The following is a 5,915-nucleotide window of genomic DNA, read 5'->3' on the forward strand; positions in this document are numbered from 1 at the left end:
GGAAAGACCATTCTGGCCCTGACTTGACGTTGAGCCAAGGCCAAGGGAAATAACGTTCTACCCCTGACTTGACCTTAAGGTCAAGAAAAACCCTCATCCCCACCCCCAATTCCTGTGCACAAAATCCCTCCAATTCCCGAGCTTCAAGATCAGGCCACATTATCTCTCCAATCCCAGGCCACCCTGGAAAGCTCTGCCCCCCAACTCCCACCTCCCATCAAGAAACAGGTTAGAAAGGCTGCCTTCAGCTTGGCTCTCTGCTACTTCTCCTCTGAGCAGAGGCAGCCATCCTCCTGGGTTTTTCTCTGCTGATAAATCTCTTGTGTGAGGTCCATTGCAGAGCTTGACTCTGTGGCTCCTGATTGCCAGGGTAACTTCCCAACACAGCAGCTGTAGTCTTGACAATTCCTGCCTCCCTGCCCAAATAACCCTCAGAAATGCTTGACTTGGGTCTGCTCCTCAGGAAACAGAGAAGCAGGGTAGGCCCTTTGCTTCCCAGCTTAAGTCCTGCCTTCTCCAGGAAGCCCCTCATCCCCTGCCCGGAACTCACAGTGCCATTTCCAGAGTCCATCTATTTCTTGCTGTTTTACACTGAGACCAAAGGCCAGCTTCCTTCTGCCTCTCTCTGGTGTGCCTAATCCCTCCAAATCTTTCTCCCAAGTAGCCTGCTCAGTCTTGCCAACATGTCTACGGATGAAACCTGTAGGCACTGATCAAATGCCCCAAATGGCAGTTGGTGTTGCCACAACTGTGATGACGTCATAGAGAATACCAAGGAATGTTCAGAGAAGAGACTGTTAGGGTCACTGCCAACAGCCATCACCCATATTTTTAAAAGCTCTCTTTCCAGGAGGCTTTCCTGAGACACAGCGGACGCCCTTCAGCCCTCTACCTTACAAAGCCAGAGATCTCTTTGCCACATCAGAATCCTTTCACTACTTTATCTACGGGTAGTTGAAGACTCACTTTCAAAAAATAGTCCAGGAATGGCTCTTTCCCCTTCTTAAGGTCTCTAACTGAGATGAGAAATAAAGGTTGCTAGGAAATTAGTGGGAATTAGGTCAGGATGAGGGGGAAGAAAGATCAGTCCTCTGAGGTGAACAAGCACATCGGGGAAGATCCACACCGCTGTTACAATATGCAGAGGTGGTGGGGATTGTGGGTGTCCAGTCAGAACAAAGATTAAGTCACATAGGTAGTGATGAAAAATTTCTCCCAAAACCTTCAGCAGAACGCATTCCAGCCATGATGTTAGCAAAGGTATGGTCTACTACTGACAGGGCAGGATGGAGACACTAAGGACCGGGGCTCCCCAAATGAGACCTCAGACACCATGATCAGCAAACCCTCACAGATTATGGACCATTCCTGCACATGTGACTTTGGGGCAAAGATGACTGGCTAGTGAAAGGCCAAACGCTGCTAGGTAAAGGCATTCTCAGTGGGGAACTCAAACACGTCAAAGTCCTGGGAGAATATGTGCTGTGTCACTGCTATGGCTCTTCACACAGAGCTACCGAAAAGCCAGGTTTCTTCATCTGGAGTCACCTGTGACAATGACTATGCCCCCAGGAAAGGTGACACAGCTGGCTTTAAGTACAATATCGCGGAGCACGAGAAGGGCAAAGACACAAGAGAACAGATTATTAAGCTGCCTTTGCCCTAGAGCATTATCAGAGCCCCACTCCACCCTTATTTACTCACTGGCAGGCCTGGGAATGCAGAGGCTTGCTCCATCTTCTGCTGGGATTGAAAAGCCTGCAGAACTCTGAACTGCGGCTTCAGATATGCACTTGGTGGGCTCAAGAACAAATGAACGATATGGTGTAAACTATGTGACTCAGGTGTCGTATTACACTAGCAAGTTATGCCAAGTGAGATTTGCTATCACAGGAACACCCAATTGCAGCAGCCAAGAGACAATGCCTGCCCTGTACACCATTTATTTCACTGCAGCACAAACTGAACACACAGAAGGATACTCAGGAAGTGACCTCACAGGTGAGACTTTGCCCTTGCTGGTTCTGAAAGCCCAGACTTGAGTCTCCCCCTCTGTGGATGTCAAGTCTCCCATTTCTCTAGCGGGAGGCGGGTGTTTAAGACGACAGCTGGTTTTCTCTGCTTCCCTGCATAAGGTGACACGGGGGACAGACTGCTCAAGACTATTCACAGCTGCCACAGATGCAGCTTGTTTTCAGAGCTCACAAGTCTGGCCTCAGAATGTGGTAGAAAACTGGCCAAGTCCCCAAACTCTCAGGTGGTGTGGAGATGCCCAGGCTACCTGCCTGGCCCTCTCCCAGTGGATCCAGAGAACAGCCAACAATCCTCTGTAACTCCAGTTCCAAGTGGAATCCTTTGCCCTCTTCTGGACTCTGTGAGAACTGCATGCATGTGGTGCACAGCTGCCAAAATATCCAGATACATAAATAAAAATTAATGTCAAAAAAGTATGTGCAAAATACATAATTGAGAGAAACAGATCCTAAAAACACTACATTCCAGTATGTCTTAGAACGTTATTATCTTTTCATGGCAGTTATCACTGATGCAGGAAACCAGAGAGAGATAGCTATGGGTTATCTGATTCCTTTATACTCCCATAATGAATATATATTTCAGTATTTGATATGTAAGTTCATTTCATGAACATGTGTATATAGAGAACCATGTTTTAAAAGTATCTATATGATGCCAGGTGTAGAGTATGGATGCTTTTCTATCATAAAATGGTACCCATGGAGTAGACAATGCCATCCACACACAAGACAGCATCCCCCAGTGCAGCCGTGGCTGCTGGGGGGAACTCACAATGTAGCCCAAGACACCTGGAACTTGCAGAGATCCATCTCTGCCTGTGAGTTCTGGGGTTATAGGAATGTGACACCACACCTGACTAAAAAAGCTAGTTTAAGAGCGAATAGTTGAAAATTGCTTTATTATTTTTAAAAAATACTGCCATTTTACTCAATAGAAGCTTAAACGGGGCATTTAGTATATACAGTGTATAGTGTTAGCAAAATATTAAAGACAAGGTAAGAGAAAGAACAACAATAACAAAAATCCCAAACCTCAACCAAAACAAAGAAAACTAAGACCACAACAAACAAAACCCAAACAAAAACAGTTAAGTATTTATTGTCCCGATGCGCATTTAGTGGCACTGACCTACACCCTGTGGCCTGCCTTGGATGCATAGTAAGAAGACAGCACTGACCTACACCCTGTGGCCTGCCTTGGATGCATAGTAGGAAGACGGCCATGATTGCAATAACCCTTTCAAGGCAGGTGTAGAGTTGCCACCTTGTGACTTTGTAGTGCAAGTCCTTGCCAACACTAATCTTCTAATACGGTGTCCATTACATGATCTTTCAGCCAGCATACGTCTGTGTACTGATTTGAGATAAAAAAAAAAAAAAGTACATGGGGAGATCTGTTGCCCAAACACATCACAGGTCACTTTGACATCCCTCTGAATCCTTTCTCAGGACCGCTCACTTCAATCCAGACTGTGAAACGGGAGAATCCTCAGTCAGTTTCCTTATGGAAGAACAAATGACTCACATGACTGGCAGGGGACTGTTGTCATCCCTGCAGAGCACTAACTGCAGCATCACATGGGCATCACGTGGGCGTGGCATGGAGTAGCTTCAGCACTGCACCCTCTTGACAATAGGATGGTTTTGGTGTGGTCTGTTTGGACAGCATTGTGACAGCAACACAGTCTCCCATGACAGATTTCCTACAACACGTGACTGGCTGAGGACTCAGTGGGCTTACAAAATGTCCCAGCACTAAACTGACCAAGTAACTATGAACAGAAACATGTCCTTCCTCCATGTTGTTGTGCCCCTCTCTGGGGCCATTTGCTGCTGGATGTCAGAGTTGTTCTTGGTGGGTTTTTGTTGCTGTTGTTATTGTTGTTTTGTTTTGTTTTGTATCTCAAGCTTTTTTCTGATGCTTTCTTTACTCCAGAAGTGGAGAGCCAACAGACACATGGATCACACTGCGAATGGACCACCTGCAGCAAGGATGGTATTTGCCTCACTGGTGAGTCACAGCTACAAGGACATGTCTTCATATGAATGAGGAGGTCTTGATCCTAGAGTGGAGAATGAAGGGCTTCCAGCTGTCTGTGGCTTCCTTCACCTCCTCAGTCCTCTCAGTGCTGTCAGAGAAGGAAAGGCAATCATATTCAGCAGCAGCAGCCTTTCTGGGTCAGTGGCTAGACAGAATCAGGGCCTGTTTGTTCACACACAGGAAACCAAAGTCAAGGATGAAAATCCACCGCGGGATTGCCACGGCTGCTGGTATGGGATGCAGTGGTGGCTCACATGCATGGCATACTTAGTGTCTCTGCTGCTGCAGCTCAGTCTGCTCCTGTCCTGGACTGTGTCTTCTTCCAGCTCACGCTGGGGCTTTTCTGACCTAGAGGTGGAAGGAAGTTAGGACGTGGGCCTGACGAGGGCCTTCCCAAGCCAGAGTCTAAGCTGTGACCTCAAACAATTCAGCTGTGCTGGACAGCCTAAATGATATTTTGACAGAGGCCATTGTTCACAACCCCAAAGAATAAGGATCACAGTGTAGCTGGGCCTTGAATTTTTTTGCAGCCTTTGTGAAAAGCATCAGAAGTTTATCTGAGAACTGTATGTTCTCTGTTCTCTTTGAAAGAGCAGCTTTTTCCTACAGTCCTGAGACATCATTTTGAAAAAAATAAATAGTGTATTAATACCTTAGTTAGCAGCACAGCAGAGAAACACACATTGTTCGTGATCAGTTACTAACTGACCATTTCATTTTATACATACCCATAATAGAAACTTGCAAGCTAGGTACCTGAACAAGGTCATGTGGCAAGCTCAGTTCCCCTGCTCAGATGGCACCTTGCACAGGACAATATACAAGATAGAGCAGCATTTCCTGAGGTGTGTGCCTGAGAACGCTGGCCCTGGCATTAAACAAAACCAGCCATGTTTTCCTTAGGGCTACAGCTGGGAATCCACATCCTGGTTCTGTAGAGGAGTTCCTTAAGTAACACTCTGTGAAGGTTCTGACCAGTGCTGCAGCAGAGACGTTGGCCTGGGTTCATCTTGACAACTGCTAAACCTATTGTATCCAGAGAATACTCTACATGGGAAATGGAGGAGCAGTGAAGACAGCCAGAGTTACATTTAACAGGGTCCAAGGGTGGGAATTCCATCCCTACAAGGGATATGTCCAAACACAACTGAAGTTTCAGCCAGGCATGGTAGGTCTACCTTTATAGCTCATTATTTGGGAGGCAGAATTCAAGGAAAGCTCAGAACATATCAGAGCTCTCCAAATGGAGGAAGAAGGACACAAATCCTCACTGGGTCTCAAATATACTTTTTCTTAGGGAGAAGTTCTTGTTGACTGGACCAGCACAATATTCTGAGGTGTCTTACCCTGGCAGTGGCTGGGAGCCTTGACAGTCAGCAGAAACACCCCCCGCAAAGACAGAGATCCCAGGTACAGAGGACTTACTTGGTCCCATTGCCCATCTCCCAGCCTGGACTCCTGCCTCATCTGGGAGACAGTCCAGTGATGCTGCAGCTTTACTGCCATGTTGTCTTGCTGGGTGACCAGCTCCCTCTGCTTCAGCGGGTCTTCCTGCAGCCTTTCCTCCAGTCTGTCCTGCTCCTGTTCATTAGAAGATGGTGTTCTTAGTGGAAGGTCTCACACAGGCGTGAACACACTCTCACACAAGTGCGAACACACACACACACACACACACACACACAGAGGATCCCAAGAGATTGCTCTTTGCTGTCTCTGTGACCCACCAGTACCTTGCCTAGAGCCTAACCTATTTGACCAAAAAATGGCTATCACATTTGTACAGGGCAAATGAGAGAGGCATAGCTAAGTTTTTCGGGCTTGGGGAGACCAGAGGAGAG

The 5,915-nt window shown here is 47.0% G+C and overlaps 1 long non-coding RNA gene across 1 annotated transcript; it reads left to right on the forward strand.

Moving 5' to 3' along the window:
- Positions 1-1,861: 1,861 nt before the first annotated feature.
- On the forward strand, positions 1,862-5,512 carry LOC311604273. The gene is made up of 3 exons (XR_014781422.1): positions 1,862-2,001; positions 3,973-4,047; positions 5,375-5,512. It is a non-coding gene; the product is annotated as an uncharacterized lncRNA (long non-coding RNA).
- The last annotated feature ends 403 nt before the right edge of the window (positions 5,513-5,915 follow it).

This window comes from Acomys minous (genome assembly GCF_964271855.1).
Source record: "Acomys minous genome assembly, chromosome: 9".
NCBI lineage: Eukaryota > Metazoa > Chordata > Mammalia > Rodentia > Muridae > Acomys > Acomys minous.